The sequence below is a fragment of the Eutrigla gurnardus genome (assembly GCF_963514095.1).
Source record: "Eutrigla gurnardus genome assembly, chromosome: 17".
In the NCBI taxonomy this organism is placed as follows: domain Eukaryota; kingdom Metazoa; phylum Chordata; class Actinopteri; order Perciformes; family Triglidae; genus Eutrigla; species Eutrigla gurnardus.
The window spans coordinates 5,777,994-5,803,264 of NC_139928.1; positions in this window are offsets into that span (position 1 = coordinate 5,777,994).

Here is a 25,271-nt window from a genome sequence, read left to right on the forward strand (position 1 = left end):
TAAGTCATCCATATTACCCTAATTTGAGCATTGACTTGAGTGTTGAATTCAGTAAGTGCTACTTGTTGGGGCAGTTTCAATTGACAAAAGCAACTAAACATGTTGGGAATCATATTCCTTGGGAATCACTCTCAGATCACTTCAAATGGAGACACTGATGATTCTTGTGTTCATAAGTGCTTCTCTTTGGGGTTGTCTTGGATGTGGCTATCTGCAACGTTTTAAAGCAGGAAAAGTCATTATGGTGCAGATTTTGTCGATTTTATTATCCATACAACACCACTCCCTTTGGTTTCTGATGTAGTAAGTCCATGTTGTTGGGTAAGGGTAGTTGATTTTGCAGAATGTGCCATTTAGAGACACAATTCAGTGTTAATTATGCTTCTTTGTCTTACTTTCAAGTACTGCTGATGGAGCTGCAACTGAAGGCCATCTTGTGGCAAAACATAGCACTAAGAGGGCTTGTTGCAGTCTAAATTTCCAATCATCAATGACAATGGGATGCATACATTAAAGGTGATGGCTGTCTGCTCATGAAGCCGTTGTTAACAACCATCAAGGCAAATGAAACTTGGTGAAAGAGGAGGAGTTTGGTGGAAATTGTTGGATTCAGTATTTAAGTTGGGCAAATTTGGGGAAGAAACACAACTGCTACTGGGACACAACTGAGAAGATGCCAGGAGGAAGCACTGTCTGGGCTATGGAGAAACTCATGAGCAAAGAAGACTACTGGCTTCATTTCTTTGATAGAGGCCAGACTTCAGCATTGGCTGGACTTTTTATTCAGTAAGTCTTACATGTTGTTCTGATTAAACATGATATATTCTACAGCTGGTTACTGATAATGGCTGTCAATGGAATCACAATCAGATAACCTCAAATGGAGACATTGATGATGTTATGTTCATAAGTGCTTCTCTTTGGGGTTGTCTTGGATGTTACAATCTCATGGGAATCAAATGTAAAACCATTTTTATATATTTTGGAATTTCTGCACCAAGATTACCCAAACAAGAGCACTGACCTGAGTAATAAATACAGTAAGTGCTACTTGTTGGGGTAGTTTTGCTGACATCTGAATCCCCAAATCCCTTCTTAAAGTTTTAACTTAGTACAACTACATTGTGTGTTATTGGAAGAAGGATGCTGACGTCTTTTCTAAGTCATCCATATTACCCTAATTTGAGCATTGACTTGAGTGTTGAATTCAGTAAGTGCTACTTGTTGGGGCAGTTTCAATTGACAAAAGCAACTAAACATGTTGGGAATCATATTCCTTGGGAATCACTCTCAGATCACTTCAAATGGAGACACTGATGATTCTTGTGTTCATAAGTGCTTCTCTTTGGGGTTGTCTTGGATGTTACAATCTCATGGGAATCAAATGTAAAACCATTTTTATATATTTTGGAATTTCTGCAACAAGATTACCCAAATAAGAGCACTGACCTGAGTAATAAATACAGTAAGTGCTACTTGTTGGGGTAGTTTTGCTGACATCTGAATCCCCAAATCCCTTCTTAAAGTTTTAACTTAGTACAACTACATTGTGTGTTATTGGAAGAAGGATGCTGACGTCTTTTCTAAGTCATCCATATTACCCTAATTTGAGCATTGACTTGAGTGTTGAATTCAGTAAGTGCTACTTGTTGGGGCAGTTTCAATTGACAAAAGCAACTAAACATGTTGGGAATCATATTCCTTGGGAATCACTCTCAGATCACTTCAAATGGAGACACTGATGATTCTTGTGTTCATAAGTGCTTCTCTTTGGGGTTGTCTTGGATGTGACAATCTGATGGGAATCAAATGTAAAGCCATTTTTATATATTTTGGAATTTCTGCACCAAGATTACCCAAACAACAGTACTGACCTGAGTAATAAATACAGTAAGTGCTACTTGTTGGGGTAGTTTTGCTGACATCTGAATCCCCAAATCCCTTCTTAAAGTTTTAACTTAGTACAACTACATTGTGTGTTATTGGAAGAAGGATGCTGACGTCTTTTCTAAGTCATCCATATTACCCTAATTTGAGCATTGACTTGAGTGTTGAATTCAGTAAGTGCTACTTGTTGGGGCAGTTTCAATTGACAAAAGCAACTAAACATGTTGGGAATCATATTCCTTGGGAATCACTCTCAGATCACTTCAAATGGAGACACTGATGATTCTTGTGTTCATAAGTGCTTCTCTTTGGGGTTGTCTTGGATGTGACAATCTGATGGGAATCAAATGTAAACCCGTTTCTATATATTTTGGAATTTCTGCACCAAGATTACCCAAACAAGAGCACTGACCTGAGTAATAAATACAGTAAGTGCTACTTGTTGGGGTAGTTTTGCTGACATCTGAATCCCCAAATCCCTTCTTAAAGTTTTAACTTAGTACAACTACATTGTGTGTTATTGGAAGAAGGATGCTGACGTCTTTTCTAAGTCATCCATATTACCCTAATTTGAGCATTGACTTGAGTGTTGAATTCAGTAAGTGCTACTTGTTGGGGCAGTTTCAATTGACAAAAGCAACTAAACATGTTGGGAATCATATTCCTTGGGATTCACTCTCAGATCACTTCAAATGGAGACACTGATGATTCTTGTGTTCATAAGTGCTTCTCTTTGGGGTTGTCTTGGATGTGACAATCTGATGGGAATCAAATGTAAACCCGTTTCTATATATTTTGGAATTTCTGCACCAAGATTACCCAAACAAGAGCACTGACCTGAGTAATAAATACAGTAAGTGCTACTTGTTGGGGTAGTTTTGCTGACATCTGAATCCCCAAATCCCTTCTTAAAGTTTTAACTTAGTACAACTACATTGTGTGTTATTGGAAGAAGGATGCTGACGTCTTTTCTAAGTCATCCATATTACCCTAATTTGAGCATTGACTTGAGTGTTGAATTCAGTAAGTGCTACTTGTTGGGGCAGTTTCAATTGACAAAAGCAACTAAACATGTTGGGAATCATATTCCTTGGGAATCACTCTCAGATCACTTCAAATGGAGACACTGATGATTCTTGTGTTCATAAGTGCTTCTCTTTGGGGTTGTCTTGGATGTGACAATCTGATGGGAATCAAATGTAAAGCCATTTTTATATATTTTGGAATTTCTGCACCAAGATTACCCAAACAACAGTACTGACCTGAGTAATAAATACAGTAAGTGCTACTTGTTGGGGTAGTTTTGCTGACATCTGAATCCCCAAATCCCTTCTTAAAGTTTTAACTTAGTACAACTACATTGTGTGTTATTGGAAGAAGGATGCTGACGTCTTTTCTAAGTCATCCATATTACCCTAATTTGAGCATTGACTTGAGTGTTGAATTCAGTAAGTGCTACTTGTTGGGGCAGTTTCAATTGACAAAAGCAACTAAACATGTTGGGAATCATATTCCTTGGGAATCACTCTCAGATCACTTCAAATGGAGACACTGATGATTCTTGTGTTCATAAGTGCTTCTCTTTGGGGTTGTCTTGGATGTGGCTATCTGCAACGTTTTAAAGCAGGAAAAGTCATTATGGTGCAGATTTTGTCGATTTTATTATCCATACAACACCACTCCCTTTGGTTTCTGATGTAGTAAGTCCATGTTGTTGGGTAAGGGTAGTTGATTTTGCAGAATGTGCCATTTAGAGACACAATTCAGTGTTAATTATGCTTCTTTGTCTTACTTTCAAGTACTGCTGATGGAGCTGCAACTGAAGGCCATCTTGTGGCAAAACATTGCACTAAGAGGGCTTGTTGCAGTCTAAATTTCCAATCATCAATGACAATGGGATGCATACATTAAAGGTGATGGCTGTCTGCTCATGAAGCCGTTGTTAACAACCATCAAGGCAAATTAAACTTGGTGAAAGAGGAGGAGTTTGGTGGAAATTGTTGGATTCAGTATTTAAGTTGGGCAAATTTGGGGAAGAAACACAACTGCTACTGGGACACAACTGAGAAGATGCCAGGAGGAAGCACTGTCTGGGCTATGGAGAAACTCATGAGCAAAGAAGACTACTGGCTTCATTTCTTTGATAGAGGCCAGACTTCAGCATTGGCTGGACTTTTTATTCAGTAAGTCTTACATGTTGTTCTGATTAAACATGATATATTCTACAGCTGGTTACTGATAATGGCTGTCAATGGAATCACAATCAGATAACCTCAAATGGAGACATTGATGATGTTATGTTCATAAGTGCTTCTCTTTGGGGTTGTCTTGGATGTTACAATCTCATGGGAATCAAATGTAAAACCATTTTTATATATTTTGGAATTTCTGCACCAAGATTACCCAAACAAGAGCACTGACCTGAGTAATAAATACAGTAAGTGCTACTTGTTGGGGTAGTTTTGCTGACATCTGAATCCCCAAATCCCTTCTTAAAGTTTTAACTTAGTACAACTACATTGTGTGTTATTGGAAGAAGGATGCTGACGTCTTTTCTAAGTCATCCATATTACCCTAATTTGAGCATTGACTTGAGTGTTGAATTCAGTAAGTGCTACTTGTTGGGGCAGTTTCAATTGACAAAAGCAACTAAACATGTTGGGAATCATATTCCTTGGGAATCACTCTCAGATCACTTCAAATGGAGACACTGATGATTCTTGTGTTCATAAGTGCTTCTCTTTGGGGTTGTCTTGGATGTGACAATCTGATGGGAATCAAATGTAAACCCGTTTCTATATATTTTGGAATTTCTGCACCAAGATTACCCAAACAAGAGCACTGACCTGAGTAATAAATACAGTAAGTGCTACTTGTTGGGGTAGTTTTGCTGACATCTGAATCCCCAAATCCCTTCTTAAAGTTTTAACTTAGTACAACTACATTGTGTGTTATTGGAAGAAGGATGCTGACGTCTTTTCTAAGTCATCCATATTACCCTAATTTGAGCATTGACTTGAGTGTTGAATTCAGTAAGTGCTACTTGTTGGGGCAGTTTCAATTGACAAAAGCAACTAAACATGTTGGGAATCATATTCCTTGGGAATCACTCTCAGATCACTTCAAATGGAGACACTGATGATTCTTGTGTTCATAAGTGCTTCTCTTTGGGGTTGTCTTGGATGTTACAATCTCATGGGAATCAAATGTAAAACCATTTTTATATATTTTGGAATTTCTGCAACAAGATTACCCAAATAAGAGCACTGACCTGAGTAATAAATACAGTAAGTGCTACTTGTTGGGGTAGTTTTGCTGACATCTGAATCCCCAAATCCCTTCTTAAAGTTTTAACTTAGTACAACTACATTGTGTGTTATTGGAAGAAGGATGCTGACGTCTTTTCTAAGTCATCCATATTACCCTAATTTGAGCATTGACTTGAGTGTTGAATTCAGTAAGTGCTACTTGTTGGGGCAGTTTCAATTGACAAAAGCAACTAAACATGTTGGGAATCATATTCCTTGGGAATCACTCTCAGATCACTTCAAATGGAGACACTGATGATTCTTGTGTTCATAAGTGCTTCTCTTTGGGGTTGTCTTGGATGTGACAATCTGATGGGAATCAAATGTAAAGCCATTTTTATATATTTTGGAATTTCTGCACCAAGATTACCCAAACAACAGTACTGACCTGAGTAATAAATACAGTAAGTGCTACTTGTTGGGGTAGTTTTGCTGACATCTGAATCCCCAAATCCCTTCTTAAAGTTTTAACTTAGTACAACTACATTGTGTGTTATTGGAAGAAGGATGCTGACGTCTTTTCTAAGTCATCCATATTACCCTAATTTGAGCATTGACTTGAGTGTTGAATTCAGTAAGTGCTACTTGTTGGGGCAGTTTCAATTGACAAAAGCAACTAAACATGTTGGGAATCATATTCCTTGGGAATCACTCTCAGATCACTTCAAATGGAGACACTGATGATTCTTGTGTTCATAAGTGCTTCTCTTTGGGGTTGTCTTGGATGTGACAATCTGATGGGAATCAAATGTAAAGCCATTTTTATATATTTTGGAATTTCTGCACCAAGATTACCCAAACAAGAGCACTGACCTGAGTAATAAATACAGTAAGTGCTACTTGTTGGGGTAGTTTTGCTGACATCTGAATCCCCAAATCCCTTCTTAAAGTTTTAACTTAGTACAACTACATTGTGTGTTATTGGAAGAAGGATGCTGACGTCTTTTCTAAGTCATCCATATTACCCTAATTTGAGCATTGACTTGAGTGTTGAATTCAGTAAGTGCTACTTGTTGGGGCAGTTTCAATTGACAAAAGCAACTAAACATGTTGGGAATCATATTCCTTGGGAATCACTCTCAGATCACTTCAAATGGAGACACTGATGATTCTTGTGTTCATAAGTGCTTCTCTTTGGGGTTGTCTTGGATGTGGCTATCTGCAACGTTTTAAAGCAGGAAAAGTCATTATGGTGCAGATTTTGTCGATTTTATTATCCATACAACACCACTCCCTTTGGTTTCTGATGTAGTAAGTCCATGTTGTTGGGTAAGGGTAGTTGATTTTGCAGAATGTGCCATTTAGAGACACAATTCAGTGTTAATTATGCTTCTTTGTCTTACTTTCAAGTACTGCTGATGGAGCTGCAACTGAAGGCCATCTTGTGGCAAAACATTGCACTAAGAGGGCTTGTTGCAGTCTAAATTTCCAATCATCAATGACAATGGGATGCATACATTAAAGGTGATGGCTGTCTGCTCATGAAGCCGTTGTTAACAACCATCAAGGCAAATTAAACTTGGTGAAAGAGGAGGAGTTTGGTGGAAATTGTTGGATTCAGTATTTAAGTTGGGCAAATTTGGGGAAGAAACACAACTGCTACTGGGACACAACTGAGAAGATGCCAGGAGGAAGCACTGTCTGGGCTATGGAGAAACTCATGAGCAAAGAAGACTACTGGCTTCATTTCTTTGATAGAGGCCAGACTTCAGCATTGGCTGGACTTTTTATTCAGTAAGTCTTACATGTTGTTCTGATTAAACATGATATATTCTACAGCTGGTTACTGATAATGGCTGTCAATGGAATCACAATCAGATAACCTCAAATGGAGACATTGATGATGTTATGTTCATAAGTGCTTCTCTTTGGGGTTGTCTTGGATGTTACAATCTCATGGGAATCAAATGTAAAACCATTTTTATATATTTTGGAATTTCTGCACCAAGATTACCCAAACAAGAGCACTGACCTGAGTAATAAATACAGTAAGTGCTACTTGTTGGGGTAGTTTTGCTGACATCTGAATCCCCAAATCCCTTCTTAAAGTTTTAACTTAGTACAACTACATTGTGTGTTATTGGAAGAAGGATGCTGACGTCTTTTCTAAGTCATCCATATTACCCTAATTTGAGCATTGACTTGAGTGTTGAATTCAGTAAGTGCTACTTGTTGGGGCAGTTTCAATTGACAAAAGCAACTAAACATGTTGGGAATCATATTCCTTGGGAATCACTCTCAGATCACTTCAAATGGAGACACTGATGATTCTTGTGTTCATAAGTGCTTCTCTTTGGGGTTGTCTTGGATGTGACAATCTGATGGGAATCAAATGTAAACCCGTTTCTATATATTTTGGAATTTCTGCACCAAGATAACCCAAACAAGAGCACTGACCTGAGTAATAAATACAGTAAGTGCTACTTGTTGGGGTAGTTTTGCTGACATCTGAATCCCCAAATCCCTTCTTAAAGTTTTAACTTAGTACAACTACATTGTGTGTTATTGGAAGAAGGATGCTGCAACTTTTCTAAGTCATCCATATTACCCTAATTTGAGCATTGACTTGAGTGTTGAATTCAGTAAGTGCTACTTGTTGGGGCAGTTTCAATTGACAAAAGCAACTAAACATGTTGGGAATCATATTCCTTGGGAATCACTCTCAGATCACTTCAAATGGAGACACTGATGATTCTTGTGTTCATAAGTGCTTCTCTTTGGGGTTGTCTTGGATGTGGCTATCTGCAACGTTTTAAAGCAGGAAAAGTCATTATGGTGCAGATTTTGTCGGTTTTATTATCCATACAACACCACTCCCTTTGGTTTCTGATGTAGTAAGTCCATGTTGTTGGGTAAGGGTAGTTGATTTTGCAGAATGTGCCATTTAGAGACACAATTCAGTGTTAATTATGCTTCTTTGTCTTACTTTCAAGTACTGCTGATGGAGCTGCAACTGAAGGCCATCTTGTGGCAAAACATTGCACTAAGAGGGCTTGTTGCAGTCTAATTTTCCAATCATCAATGACAATGGGATGCATACATTAAAGGTGATGGCTGTCTGCTCATGAAGCCGTTGTTAACAACCATCAAGGCAAATTAAACTTGGTGAAAGAGGAGGAGTTTGGTGGAAATTGTTGGATTCAGTATTTAAGTTGGGCAAATTTGGGGAAGAAACACAACTGCTACTGGGACACAACTGAGAAGATGCCAGGAGGAAGCACTGTCTGGGCTATGGAGAAACTCATGAGCAAAGAAGACTACTGGCTTCATTTCTTTGATAGAGGCCAGACTTCAGCATTGGCTGGACTTTTTATTCAGTAAGTCTTACATGTTGTTCTGATTAAACATGATATATTCTACAGCTGGTTACTGATAATGGCTGTCAATGGAATCACATTCAGATAACCTCAAATGGAGACATTGATGATGTTATGTTCATAAGTGCTTCTCTTTGGGGTTGTCTTGGATGTTACAATCTCATGGGAATCAAATGTAAAACCATTTTTATATATTTTGGAATTTCTGCAACAAGATTACCCAAATAAGAGCACTGACCTGAGTAATAAATACAGTAAGTGCTACTTGTTGGGGTAGTTTTGCTGACATCTGAATCCCCAAATCCCTTCTTAAAGTTTTAACTTAGTACAACTACATTGTGTGTTATTGGAAGAAGGATGCTGACGTCTTTTCTAAGTCATCCATATTACCCTAATTTGAGCATTGACTTGAGTGTTGAATTCAGTAAGTGCTACTTGTTGGGGCAGTTTCAATTGACAAAAGCAACTAAACATGTTGGGAATCATATTCCTTGGGAATCACTCTCAGATCACTTCAAATGGAGACACTGATGATTCTTGTGTTCATAAGTGCTTCTCTTTGGGGTTGTCTTGGATGTGGCTATCTGCAACGTTTTAAAGCAGGAAAAGTCATTATGGTGCAGATTTTGTCGATTTTATTATCCATACAACACCACTCCCTTTGGTTTCTGATGTAGTAAGTCCGTGTTGTTGGGTAAGGGTAGTTGATTTTGCAGAATGTGCCATTTAGAGACACAATTCAGTGTTAATTATGCTTCTTTGTCTTACTTTCAAGTACTGCTGATGGAGCTGCAACTGAAGGCCATCTTGTGGCAAAACATTGCACTAAGAGGGCTTGTTGCAGTCTAATTTTCCAATCATCAATGACAATGGGATGCATACATTAAAGGTGATGGCTGTCTGCTCATGCAGCCGTTGTTAACAACCATCAAGGCAAATGAAACTTGGTGAAAGAGGAGGAGTTTGGTGGAAATTGTTGGATTCAGTATTTAAGTTGGGCAAATTTGGGGAAGAAACACAACTGCTACTGGGACACAACTGAGAAGATGCCAGGAGGAAGCACTGTCTGGGCTATGGAGAAACTCATGAGCAAAGAAGACTACTGGCTTCATTTCTTTGATAGAGGCCAGACTTCAGCATTGGCTGGACTTTTTATTCAGTAAGTCTTACATGTTGTTCTGATTAAACATGATATATTCTACAGCTGGTTACTGATAATGGCTGTCAATGGAATCACATTCAGATAACCTCAAATGGAGACATTGATGATGTTATGTTCATAAGTGCTTCTCTTTGGGGTTGTCTTGGATGTTACAATCTCATGGGAATCAAATGTAAAACCATTTGTATATATTTTGGAATTTCTGCAACAAGATTACCCAAATAAGAGCACTGACCTGAGTAATAAATACAGTAAGTGCTACTTGTTGGGGTAGTTTTGCTGACATCTGAATCCCCAAATCCCTTCTTAAAGTTTTAACTTAGTACAACTACATTGTGTGTTATTGGAAGAAGGATGCTGACGTCTTTTCTAAGTCATCCATATTACCCTAATTTGAGCATTGACTTGAGTGTTGAATTCAGTAAGTGCTACTTGTTGGGGCAGTTTCAATTGACAAAAGCAACTAAACATGTTGGGAATCATATTCCTTGGGAATCACTCTCAGATCACTTCAAATGGAGACACTGATGATTCTTGTGTTCATAAGTGCTTCTCTTTGGGGTTGTCTTGGATGTGACAATCTGATGGGAATCAAATGTAAAGCCATTTTTATATATTTTGGAATTTCTGCACCAAGATTACCCAAACAACAGTACTGACCTGAGTAATAAATACAGTAAGTGCTATTTGTTGGGGTAGTTTTGCTGACATCTGAATCCCCAAATCCCTTCTTAAAGTTTTAACTTAGTACAACTACATTGTGTGTTATTGGAAGAAGGATGCTGACGTCTTTTCTAAGTCATCCATATTACCCTAATTTGAGCATTGACTTGAGTGTTGAATTCAGTAAGTGCTACTTGTTGGGGCAGTTTCAATTGACAAAAGCAACTAAACATGTTGGGAATCATATTCCTTGGGAATCACTCTCAGATCACTTCAAATGGAGACACTGATGATTCTTGTGTTCATAAGTGCTTCTCTTTGGGGTTGTCTTGGATGTGACAATCTGATGGGAATCAAATGTAAAGCCATTTTTATATATTTTGGAATTTCTGCACCAAGATTACCCAAACAACAGTACTGACCTGAGTAATAAATACAGTAAGTGCTACTTGTTGGGGTAGTTTTGCTGACATCTGAATCCCCAAATCCCTTCTTAAAGTTTTAACTTAGTACAACTACATTGTGTGTTATTGGAAGACGGATGCTGACGTCTTTTCTAAGTCATCCATATTACCCTAATTTGAGCATTGACTTGAGTGTTGAATTCAGTAAGTGCTACTTGTTGGGGCAGTTTCAATTGACAAAAGCAACTAAACATGTTGGGAATCATATTCCTTGGGAATCACTCTCAGATCACTTCAAATGGAGACACTGATGATTCTTGTGTTCATAAGTGCTTCTCTTTGGGGTTGTCTTGGATGTGACAATCTGATGGGAATCAAATGTAAACCCGTTTCTATATATTTTGGAATTTCTGCACCAAGATTACCCAAACAAGAGCACTGACCTGAGTAATAAATACAGTAAGTGCTACTTGTTGGGGTAGTTTTGCTGACATCTGAATCCCCAAATCCCTTCTTAAAGTTTTAACTTAGTACAACTACATTGTGTGTTATTGGAAGAAGGATGCTGACGTCTTTTCTAAGTCATCCATATTACCCTAATTTGAGCATTGACTTGAGTGTTGAATTCAGTAAGTGCTACTTGTTGGGGCAGTTTCAATTGACAAAAGCAACTAAACATGTTGGGAATCATATTCCTTGGGAATCACAATCAGATAACCTCAAATGGAGACATTGATGATGTTATGTTCATAAGTGCTTCTCTTTGGGGTTGTCTTGGATGTGACAATCTGATGGGAATCAAATGTAAAGCCATTTTTATATATTTTGGAATTTCTGCACCAAGATTACCCAAACAACAGTACTGACCTGAGTAATAAATACAGTAAGTGCTACTTGTTGGGGTAGTTTTGCTGACATCTGAATCCCCAAATCCCTTCTTAAAGTTTTAACTTAGTACAACTACATTGTGTGTTATTGGAAGAAGGATGCTGACGTCTTTTCTAAGTCATCCATATTACCCTAATTTGAGCATTGACTTGAGTGTTGAATTCAGTAAGTGCTACTTGTTGGGGCAGTTTCAATTGACAAAAGCAACTAAACATGTTGGGAATCATATTCCTTGGGAATCACTCTCAGATCACTTCAAATGGAGACACTGATGATTCTTGTGTTCATAAGTGCTTCTCTTTGGGGTTGTCTTGGATGTGGCTATCTGCAACGTTTTAAAGCAGGAAAAGTCATTATGGTGCAGATTTTGTCGATTTTATTATCCATACAACACCACTCCCTTTGGTTTCTGATGTAGTAAGTCCATGTTGTTGGGTAAGGGTAGTTGATTTTGCAGAATGTGCCATTTAGAGACACAATTCAGTGTTAATTATGCTTCTTTGTCTTACTTTCAAGTACTGCTGATGGAGCTGCAACTGAAGGCCATCTTGTGGCAAAACATTGCACTAAGAGGGCTTGTTGCAGTCTAAATTTCCAATCATCAATGACAATGGGATGCATACATTAAAGGTGATGGCTGTCTGCTCATGAAGCCGTTGTTAACAACCATCAAGGCAAATTAAACTTGGTGAAAGAGGAGGAGTTTGGTGGAAATTGTTGGATTCAGTATTTAAGTTGGGCAAATTTGGGGAAGAAACACAACTGCTACTGGGACACAACTGAGAAGATGCCAGGAGGAAGCACTGTCTGGGCTATGGAGAAACTCATGAGCAAAGAAGACTACTGGCTTCATTTCTTTGATAGAGGCCAGACTTCAGCATTGGCTGGACTTTTTATTCAGTAAGTCTTACATGTTGTTCTGATTAAACATGATATATTCTACAGCTGGTTACTGATAATGGCTGTCAATGGAATCACAATCAGATAACCTCAAATGGAGACATTGATGATGTTATGTTCATAAGTGCTTCTCTTTGGGGTTGTCTTGGATGTTACAATCTCATGGGAATCAAATGTAAAACCATTTTTATATATTTTGGAATTTCTGCACCAAGATTACCCAAACAAGAGCACTGACCTGAGTAATAAATACAGTAAGTGCTACTTGTTGGGGTAGTTTTGCTGACATCTGAATCCCCAAATCCCTTCTTAAAGTTTTAACTTAGTACAACTACATTGTGTGTTATTGGAAGAAGGATGCTGACGTCTTTTCTAAGTCATCCATATTACCCTAATTTGAGCATTGACTTGAGTGTTGAATTCAGTAAGTGCTACTTGTTGGGGCAGTTTCAATTGACAAAAGCAACTAAACATGTTGGGAATCATATTCCTTGGGAATCACTCTCAGATCACTTCAAATGGAGACACTGATGATTCTTGTGTTCATAAGTGCTTCTCTTTGGGGTTGTCTTGGATGTGACAATCTGATGGGAATCAAATGTAAAGCCATTTTTATATATTTTGGAATTTCTGCACCAAGATTACCCAAACAACAGTACTGACCTGAGTAATAAATACAGTAAGTGCTACTTGTTGGGGTAGTTTTGCTGACATCTGAATCCCCAAATCCCTTCTTAAAGTTTTAACTTAGTACAACTACATTGTGTGTTATTGGAAGAAGGATGCTGACGTCTTTTCTAAGTCATCCATATTACCCTAATTTGAGCATTGACTTGAGTGTTGAATTCAGTAAGTGCTACTTGTTGGGGCAGTTTCAATTGACAAAAGCAACTAAACATGTTGGGAATCATATTCCTTGGGAATCACTCTCAGATCACTTCAAATGGAGACACTGATGATTCTTGTGTTCATAAGTGCTTCTCTTTGGGGTTGTCTTGGATGTGACAATCTGATGGGAATCAAATGTAAAGCCATTTTTATATATTTTGGAATTTCTGCACCAAGATTACCCAAACAACAGTACTGACCTGAGTAATAAATACAGTAAGTGCTACTTGTTGGGGTAGTTTTGCTGACATCTGAATCCCCAAATCCCTTCTTAAAGTTTTAACTTAGTACAACTACATTGTGTGTTATTGGAAGAAGGATGCTGACGTCTTTTCTAAGTCATCCATATTACCCTAATTTGAGCATTGACTTGAGTGTTGAATTCAGTAAGTGCTACTTGTTGGGGCAGTTTCAATTGACAAAAGCAACTAAACATGTTGGGAATCATATTCCTTGGGAATCACTCTCAGATCACTTCAAATGGAGACACTGATGATTCTTGTGTTCATAAGTGCTTCTCTTTGGGGTTGTCTTGGATGTGACAATCTGATGGGAATCAAATGTAAACCCGTTTCTATATATTTTGGAATTTCTGCACCAAGATTACCCAAACAAGAGCACTGACCTGAGTAATAAATACAGTAAGTGCTACTTGTTGGGGTAGTTTTGCTGACATCTGAATCCCCAAATCCCTTCTTAAAGTTTTAACTTAGTACAACTACATTGTGTGTTATTGGAAGAAGGATGCTGACGTCTTTTCTAAGTCATCCATATTACCCTAATTTGAGCATTGACTTGAGTGTTGAATTCAGTAAGTGCTACTTGTTGGGGCAGTTTCAATTGACAAAAGCAACTAAACATGTTGGGAATCATATTCCTTGGGAATCACTCTCAGATCACTTCAAATGGAGACACTGATGATTCTTGTGTTCATAAGTGCTTCTCTTTGGGGTTGTCTTGGATGTGACAATCTGATGGGAATCAAATGTAAAGCCATTTTTATATATTTTGGAATTTCTGCACCAAGATTACCCAAACAACAGTACTGACCTGAGTAATAAATACAGTAAGTGCTACTTGTTGGGGTAGTTTTGCTGACATCTGAATCCCCAAATCCCTTCTTAAAGTTTTAACTTAGTACAACTACATTGTGTGTTATTGGAAGAAGGATGCTGACGTCTTTTTTAAGTCATCCATATTACCCTAATTTGAGCATTGACTTGAGTGTTGAATTCAGTAAGTGCTACTTGTTGGGGCAGTTTCAATTGACAAAAGCAACTAAACATGTTGGGAATCATATTCCTTGGGAATCACTCTCAGATCACTTCAAATGGAGACACTGATGATTCTTGTGTTCATAAGTGCTTCTCTTTGGGGTTGTCTTGGATGTGGCTATCTGCAACGTTTTAAAGCAGGAAAAGTCATTATGGTGCAGATTTTGTCGATTTTATTATCCATACAACACCACTCCCTTTGGTTTCTGATGTAGTAAGTCCATGTTGTTGGGTAAGGGTAGTTGATTTTGCAGAATGTGCCATTTAGAGACACAATTCAGTGTTAATTATGCTTCTTTGTCTTACTTTCAAGTACTGCTGATGGAGCTGCAACTGAAGGCCATCTTGTGGCAAAACATTGCACTAAGAGGGCTTGTTGCAGTCTAAATTTCCAATCATCAATGACAATGGGATGCATACATTAAAGGTGATGGCTGTCTGCTCATGAAGCCGTTGTTAACAACCATCAAGGCAAATTAAACTTGGTGAAAGAGGAGGAGTTTGGTGGAAATTGTTGGATTCAGTATTTAAGTTGGGCAAATTTGGGGAAGAAACACAACTGCTACTGGGACACAACTGAGAAGATGCCAGGAGGAAGCACTGTCTGGGCTATGGAGAAACTCATGAGCAAAGAAGACTACTGGCTTCATTTCTTTGATAGAGGCCAGACTTCAGCATTGGCTGGACTTTTTATTCAGTAAGTCTTACATGTTGTTCTGATTAAACATGATATATTCTACAGCTGGTTACTGATAATGGCTGTCAATGGAATCACAATCAGATAACCTCAAATGGAGACATTGATGATGTTATGTTCATAAGTGCTTCTCTTTGGGGTTGTCTTGGATGTTACAATCTCATGGGAATCAAATGTAAAACCATTTTTATATATTTTGGAATTTCTGCACCAAGATTACCCAAACAAGAGCACTGACCTGAGTAATAAATACAGTAAGTGCTACTTGTTGGGGTAGTTTTGCTGACATCTGAATCCCCAAATCCCTTCTTAAAGTTTTAACTTAGTACAACTACATTGTGTGTTATTGGAAGAAGGATGCTGACGTCTTTTCTAAGTCATCCATATTACCCTAATTTGAGCATTGACTTGAGTGTTGAATTCAGTAAGTGCTACTTGTTGGGGCAGTTTCAATTGACAAAAGCAACTAAACATGTTGGGAATCATATTCCTTGGGAATCACTCTCAGATCACTTCAAATGGAGACACTGATGATTCTTGTGTTCATAAGTGCTTCTCTTTGGGGTTGTCTTGGATGTGACAATCTGATGGGAATCAAATGTAAAGCCATTTTTATATATTTTGGAATTTCTGCACCAAGATTACCCAAACAACAGTACTGACCTGAGTAATAAATACAGTAAGTGCTACTTGTTGGGGTAGTTTTGCTGACATCTGAATCCCCAAATCCCTTCTTAAAGTTTTAACTTAGTACAACTACATTGTGTGTTATTGGAAGAAGGATGCTGACGTCTTTTCTAAGTCATCCATATTACCCTAATTTGAGCATTGACTTGAGTGTTGAATTCAGTAAGTGCTACTTGTTGGGGCAGTTTCAATTGACAAAAGCAACTAAACATGTTGGGAATCATATTCCTTGGGAATCACTCTCAGATCACTTCAAATGGAGACACTGATGATTCTTGTGTTCATAAGTGCTTCTCTTTGGGGTTGTCTTGGATGTGACAATCTGATGGGAATCAAATGTAAAGCCATTTTTATATATTTTGGAATTTCTGCACCAAGATTACCCAAACAACAGTACTGACCTGAGTAATAAATACAGTAAGTGCTACTTGTTGGGGTAGTTTTGCTGACATCTGAATCCCCAAATCCCTTCTTAAAGTTTTAACTTAGTACAACTACATTGTGTGTTATTGGAAGAAGGATGCTGACGTCTTTTCTAAGTCATCCATATTACCCTAATTTGAGCATTGACTTGAGTGTTGAATTCAGTAAGTGCTACTTGTTGGGGCAGTTTCAATTGACAAAAGCAACTAAACATGTTGGGAATCATATTCCTTGGGAATCACTCTCAGATCACTTCAAATGGAGACACTGATGATTCTTGTGTTCATAAGTGCTTCTCTTTGGGGTTGTCTTGGATGTGACAATCTGATGGGAATCAAATGTAAAGCCATTTTTATATATTTTGGAATTTCTGCACCAAGATTACCCAAACAACAGTACTGACCTGAGTAATAAATACAGTAAGTGCTACTTGTTGGGGTAGTTTTGCTGACATCTGAATCCCCAAATCCCTTCTTAAAGTTTTAACTTAGTACAACTACATTGTGTGTTATTGGAAGAAGGATGCTGACGTCTTTTCTAAGTCATCCATATTACCCTAATTTGAGCATTGACTTGAGTGTTGAATTCAGTAAGTGCTACTTGTTGGGGCAGTTTCAATTGACAAAAGCAACTAAACATGTTGGGAATCATATTCCTTGGGAATCACTCTCAGATCACTTCAAATGGAGACACTGATGATTCTTGTGTTCATAAGTGCTTCTCTTTGGGGTTGTCTTGGATGTGACAATCTGATGGGAATCAAATGTAAAGCCTTTTTTATATATTTTGGAATTTCTGCACCAAGATTACCCAAACAACAGTACTGACCTGAGTAATAAATACAGTAAGTGCTACTTGTTGGGGTAGTTTTGCTGACATCTGAATCCCCAAATCCCTTCTTAAAGTTTTAACTTAGTACAACTACATTGTGTGTTATTGGAAGAAGGATGCTGACGTCTTTTCTAAGTCATCCATATTACCCTAATTTGAGCATTGACTTGAGTGTTGAATTCAGTAAGTGCTACTTGTTGGGGCAGTTTCAATTGACAAAAGCAACTAAACATGTTGGGAATCATATTCCTTGGGAATCACTCTCAGATCACTTCAAATGGAGACACTGATGATTCTTGTGTTCATAAGTGCTTCTCTTTGGGGTTGTCTTGGATGTGACAATCTGATGGGAATCAAATGTAAAGCCATTTTTATATATTTTGGAATTTCTGCACCAAGATTACCCAAACAACAGTACTGACCTGAGTAATAAATACAGTAAGTGCTACTTGTTGGGGTAGTTTTGCTGACATCTGAATCCCCAAATCCCTTCTTAAAGTTTTAACTTAGTACAACTACATTGTGTGTTATTGGAAGAAGGATGCTGACGTCTTTTCTAAGTCATCCATATTACCCTAATTTGAGCATTGACTTGAGTGTTGAATTCAGTAAGTGCTACTTGTTGGGGCAGTTTCAATTGACAAAAGCAACTAAACATGTTGGGAATCATATTCCTTGGGAATCACTCTCAGATCACTTCAAATGGAGACACTGATGATTCTTGTGTTCATAAGTGCTTCTCTTTGGGGTTGTCTTGGATGTGACAATCTCATGGGAATCAAATGTAAAGCCATTTTTATATATTTTGGAATTTCTGCACCAAGATTACCCAAACAACAGTACTGACCTGAGTAATAAATACAGTAAGTGCTATTTGTTGGGGTAGTTTTGCTGACATCTGAATCCCCAAATCCCTTCTTAAAGTTTTAACTTAGTACAACTACATTGTGTGTTATTGGAAGAAGGATGCTGACGTCTTTTCTAAGTCATCCATATTACCCTAATTTGAGCATTGACTTGAGTGTTGAATTCAGTAAGTGCTACTTGTTGGGGCAGTTTCAATTGACAAAAGCAACTAAACATGTTGGGAATCATATTCCTTGGGAATCACTCTCAGATCACTTCAAATGGAGACACTGATGATTCTTGTGTTCATAAGTGCTTCTCTTTGGGGTTGTCTTGGATGTGACAATCTGATGGGAATCAAATGTAAAGCCATTTTTATATATTTTGGAATTTCTGCACCAAGATTACCCAAACAACAGTACTGACCTGAGTAATAAATACAGTAAGTGCTACTTGTTGGGGTAGTTTTGCTGACATCTGAATCCCCAAATCCCTTCTTAAAGTTTTAACTTAGTACAACTACATTGTGTGTTATTGGAAGAAGGATGCTGACGTCTTTTCTAAGTCATCCATATTACCCTAATTTGAGCATTGACTTGAGTGTTGAATTCAGTAAGTGCTACTTGTTGGGGCAGTTTCAATTGACAAAAGCAACTAAACATGTTGGGAATCATATTCCTTGGGAATCACTCTCAGATCACTTCAAATGGAGACACTGATGATTCTTGTGTTCATAAGTGCTTCTCTTTGGGGTTGTCTTGGATGTGACAATCTGATGGGAATCAAATGTAAACCCGTTTCTATATATTTTGGAATTTCTGCACCAAGATTACCCAAACAAGAGCACTGACCTGAGTAATAAATACAGTAAGTGCTACTTGTTGGGGTAGTTTTGCTGACATCTGAATCCCCAAATCCCTTCTTAAAGTTTTAACTTAGTACAACTACATTGTGTGTTATTGGAAGAAGGATGCTGACGTCTTTTCTAAGTCATCCATATTACCCTAATTTGAGCATTGACTTGAGTGTTGAATTCAGTAAGTGCTACTTGTTGGGGCAGTTTCAATTGACAAAAGCAACTAAACATGTTGGGAATCATATTCCTTGGGAATCACAATCAGATAACCTCAAATGGAGACATTGATGATGTTATGTTCATAAGTGCTTCTCTTTGGGGTTGTCTTGGATGTGACAATCTGATGGGAATCAAATGTAAAGCCATTTTTATATATTTTGGAATTTCTGCACCAAGATTACCCAAACAACAGTACTGACCTGAGTAATAAATACAGTAAGTGCTACTTGTTGGGGTAGTTTTGCTGACATCTGAATCCCCAAATCCCTTCTTAAAGTTTTAACTTAGTACAACTACATTGTGTGTTATTGGAAGAAGGATGCTGACGTCTTTTCTAAGTCATCCATATTACCCTAATTTGAGCATTGACTTGAGTGTTGAATTCAGTAAGTGCTACTTGTTGGGGCAGTTTCAATTGACAAAAGCAACTAAACATGTTGGGAATCATATTCCTTGGGAATCACTCTCAGATCACTTCAAATGGAGACACTGATGATTCTTGTGTTCATAAGTGCTTCTCTTTGGGGTTGTCTTGGATGTGGCTATCTGCAACGTTTTAAAGCAGGAAAAGTCATTATGGTGCAGATTTTGTCGATTTTATTATCCATACAACACCACTCCCTTTGGTTTCTGATGTAGTAAGTCCATGTTGTTGGGTAAGGGTAGTTGATTTTGCAGAATGTGCCATTTAGAGACACAATTCAGTGTTAATTATGCTTCTTTGTCTTACTTTCAAGTACTGCTGATGGAGCTGCAACTGAAGGCCATCTTGTGGCAAAACATAGCACTAAGAGGGCTTGTTGCAGTCTAAATTTCCAATCATCAATGACAATGGGATGCATACATTAAAGGTGATGGCTGTCTGCTCATGAAGCCGTTGTTAACAACCATCAAGGCAAATGAAACTTGGTGAAAGAGGAGGAGTTTGGTGGAAATTGTTGGATTCAGTATTTAAGTTGGGCAAATTTGGGGAAGAAACACAACTGCTACTGGGACACAACTGAGAAGATGCCAGGAGGAAGCACTGTCTGGGCTATGGAGAAACTCATGAGCAAAGAAGACTACTGGCTTCATTTCTTTGATAGAGGCCAGACTTCAGCATTGGCTGGACTTTTTATTCAGTAAGTCTTACATGTTGTTCTGATTAAACATGATATATTCTACAGCTGGTTACTGATAATGGCTGTCAATGGAATCACAATCAGATAACCTCAAATGGAGACATTGATGATGTTATGTTCATAAGTGCTTCTCTTTGGGGTTGTCTTGGATGTTACAATCTCATGGGAATCAAATGTAAAACCATTTTTATATATTTTGGAATTTCTGCACCAAGATTACCCAAACAAGAGCACTGACCTGAGTAATAAATACAGTAAGTGCTACTTGTTGGGGTAGTTTTGCTGACATCTGAATCCCCAAATCCCTTCTTAAAGTTTTAACTTAGTACAACTACATTGTGTGTTATTGGAAGAAGGATGCTGACGTCTTTTCTAAGTCATCCATATTACCCTAATTTGAGCATTGACTTGAGTGTTGAATTCAGTAAGTGCTACTTGTTGGGGCAGTTTCAATTGACAAAAGCAACTAAACATGTTGGGAATCATATTCCTTGGGAATCACTCTCAGATCACTTCAAATGGAGACACTGATGATTCTTGTGTTCATAAGTGCTTCTCTTTGGGGTTGTCTTGGATGTGACAATCTGATGGGAATCAAATGTAAAGCCATTTTTATATATTTTGGAATTTCTGCACCAAGATTACCCAAACAACAGTACTGACCTGAGTAATAAATACAGTAAGTGCTACTTGTTGGGGTAGTTTTGCTGACATCTGAATCCCCAAATCCCTTCTTAAAGTTTTAACTTAGTACAACTACATTGTGTGTTATTGGAAGAAGGATGCTGACGTCTTTTCTAAGTCATCCATATTACCCTAATTTGAGCATTGACTTGAGTGTTGAATTCAGTAAGTGCTACTTGTTGGGGCAGTTTCAATTGACAAAAGCAACTAAACATGTTGGGAATCATATTCCTTGGGAATCACTCTCAGATCACTTCAAATGGAGACACTGATGATTCTTGTGTTCATAAGTGCTTCTCTTTGGGGTTGTCTTGGATGTGACAATCTGATGGGAATCAAATGTAAACCCGTTTCTATATATTTTGGAATTTCTGCACCAAGATTACCCAAACAAGAGCACTGACCTGAGTAATAAATACAGTAAGTGCTACTTGTTGGGGTAGTTTTGCTGACATCTGAATCCCCAAATCCCTTCTTAAAGTTTTAACTTAGTACAACTACATTGTGTGTTATTGGAAGAAGGATGCTGACGTCTTTTCTAAGTCATCCATATTACCCTAATTTGAGCATTGACTTGAGTGTTGAATTCAGTAAGTGCTACTTGTTGGGGCAGTTTCAATTGACAAAAGCAACTAAACATGTTGGGAATCATATTCCTTGGGAATCACAATCAGATAACCTCAAATGGAGACATTGATGATGTTATGTTCATAAGTGCTTCTCTTTGGGGTTGTCTTGGATGTGACAATCTGATGGGAATCAAATGTAAAGCCATTTTTATATATTTTGGAATTTCTGCACCAAGATTACCCAAACAACAGTACTGACCTGAGTAATAAATACAGTAAGTGCTACTTGTTGGGGTAGTTTTGCTGACATCTGAATCCCCAAATCCCTTCTTAAAGTTTTAACTTAGTACAACTACATTGTGTGTTATTGGAAGAAGGATGCTGACGTCTTTTCTAAGTCATCCATATTACCCTAATTTGAGCATTGACTTGAGTGTTGAATTCAGTAAGTGCTACTTGTTGGGGCAGTTTCAATTGACAAAAGCAACTAAACATGTTGGGAATCATATTCCTTGGGAATCACTCTCAGATCACTTCAAATGGAGACACTGATGATTCTTGTGTTCATAAGTGCTTCTCTTTGGGGTTGTCTTGGATGTGGCTATCTGCAACGTTTTAAAGCAGGAAAAGTCATTATGGTGCAGATTTTGTCGATTTTATTATCCATACAACACCACTCCCTTTGGTTTCTGATGTAGTAAGTCCATGTTGTTGGGTAAGGGTAGTTGATTTTGCAGAATGTGCCATTTAGAGACACAATTCAGTGTTAATTATGCTTCTTTGTCTTACTTTCAAGTACTGCTGATGGAGCTGCAACTGAAGGCCATCTTGTGGCAAAACATAGCACTAAGAGGGCTTGTTGCAGTCTAAATTTCCAATCATCAATGACAATGGGATGCATACATTAAAGGTGATGGCTGTCTGCTCATGAAGCCGTTGTTAACAACCATCAAGGCAAATGAAACTTGGTGAAAGAGGAGGAGTTTGGTGGAAATTGTTGGATTCAGTATTTAAGTTGGGCAAATTTGGGGAAGAAACACAACTGCTACTGGGACACAACTGAGAAGATGCCAGGAGGAAGCACTGTCTGGGCTATGGAGAAACTCATGAGCAAAGAAGACTACTGGCTTCATTTCTTTGATAGAGGCCAGACTTCAGCATTGGCTGGACTTTTTATTCAGTAAGTCTTACATGTTGTTCTGATTAAACATGATATATTCTACAGCTGGTTACTGATAATGGCTGTCAATGGAATCACAATCAGATAACCTCAAATGGAGACATTGATGATGTTATGTTCATAAGTGCTTCTCTTTGGGGTTGTCTTGGATGTTACAATCTCATGGGAATCAAATGTAAAACCATTTTTATATATTTTGGAATTTCTGCACCAAGATTACCCAAACAAGAGCACTGACCTGAGTAATAAATACAGTAAGTGCTACTTGTTGGGGTAGTTTTGCTGACATCTGAATCCCCAAATCCCTTCTTAAAGTTTTAACTTAGTACAACTACATTGTGTGTTATTGGAAGAAGGATGCTGACGTCTTTTCTAAGTCATCCATATTACCCTAATTTGAGCATTGACTTGAGTGTTGAATTCAGTAAGTGCTACTTGTTGGGGCAGTTTCAATTGACAAAAGCAACTAAACATGTTGGGAATCATATTCCTTGGGAATCACTCTCAGATCACTTCAAATGGAGACACTGATGATTCTTGTGTTCATAAGTGCTTCTCTTTGGGGTTGTCTTGGATGTGACAATCTGATGGGAATCAAATGTAAAGCCATTTTTATATATTTTGGAATTTCTGCACCAAGATTACCCAAACAACAGTACTGACCTGAGTAATAAATACAGTAAGTGCTACTTGTTGGGGTAGTTTTGCTGACATCTGAATCCCCAAATCCCTTCTTAAAGTTTTAACTTAGTACAACTACATTGTGTGTTATTGGAAGAAGGATGCTGACGTCTTTTCTAAGTCATCCATATTACCCTAATTTGAGCATTGACTTGAGTGTTGAATTCAGTAAGTGCTACTTGTTGGGGCAGTTTCAATTGACAAAAGCAACTAAACATGTTGGGAATCATATTCCTTGGGAATCACTCTCAGATCACTTCAAATGGAGACACTGATGATTCTTGTGTTCATAAGTGCTTCTCTTTGGGGTTGTCTTGGATGTGACAATCTGATGGGAATCAAATGTAAACCCGTTTCTATATATTTTGGAATTTCTGCACCAAGATTACCCAAACAAGAGCACTGACCTGAGTAATAAATACAGTAAGTGCTACTTGTTGGGGTAGTTTTGCTGACATCTGAATCCCCAAATCCCTTCTTAAAGTTTTAACTTAGTACAACTACATTGTGTGTTATTGGAAGAAGGATGCTGACGTCTTTTCTAAGTCATCCATATTACCCTAATTTGAGCATTGACTTGAGTGTTGAATTCAGTAAGTGCTACTTGTTGGGGCAGTTTCAATTGACAAAAGCAACTAAACATGTTGGGAATCATATTCCTTGGGAATCACTCTCAGATCACTTCAAATGGAGACACTGATGATTCTTGTGTTCATAAGTGCTTCTCTTTGGGGTTGTCTTGGATGTGACAATCTGATGGGAATCAAATGTAAAGCCATTTTTATATATTTTGGAATTTCTGCACCAAGATTACCCAAACAACAGTACTGACCTGAGTAATAAATACAGTAAGTGCTACTTGTTGGGGTAGTTTTGCTGACATCTGAATCCCCAAATCCCTTCTTAAAGTTTTAACTTAGTACAACTACATTGTGTGTTATTGGAAGAAGGATGCTGACGTCTTTTCTAAGTCATCCATATTACCCTAATTTGAGCATTGACTTGAGTGTTGAATTCAGTAAGTGCTACTTGTTGGGGCAGTTTCAATTGACAAAAGCAACTAAACATGTTGGGAATCATATTCCTTGGGAATCACTCTCAGATCACTTCAAATGGAGACACTGATGATTCTTGTGTTCATAAGTGCTTCTCTTTGGGGTTGTCTTGGATGTGGCTATCTGCAACGTTTTAAAGCAGGAAAAGTCATTATGGTGCAGATTTTGTCGATTTTATTATCCATACAACACCACTCCCTTTGGTTTCTGATGTAGTAAGTCCATGTTGTTGGGTAAGGGTAGTTGATTTTGCAGAATGTGCCATTTAGAGACACAATTCAGTGTTAATTATGCTTCTTTGTCTTACTTTCAAGTACTGCTGATGGAGCTGCAACTGAAGGCCATCTTGTGGCAAAACATTGCACTAAGAGGGCTTGTTGCAGTCTAAATTTCCAATCATCAATGACAATGGGATGCATACATTAAAGGTGATGGCTGTCTGCTCATGAAGCCGTTGTTAACAACCATCAAGGCAAATTAAACTTGGTGAAAGAGGAGGAGTTTGGTGGAAATTGTTGGATTCAGTATTTAAGTTGGGCAAATTTGGGGAAGAAACACAACTGCTACTGGGACACAACTGAGAAGATGCCAGGAGGAAGCACTGTCTGGGCTATGGAGAAACTCATGAGCAAACAAGACTACTGGCTTCATTTCTTTGATAGAGGCCAGACTTCAGCATTGGCTGGACTTTTTATTCAGTAAGTCTTACATGTTGTTCTGATTAAACATGA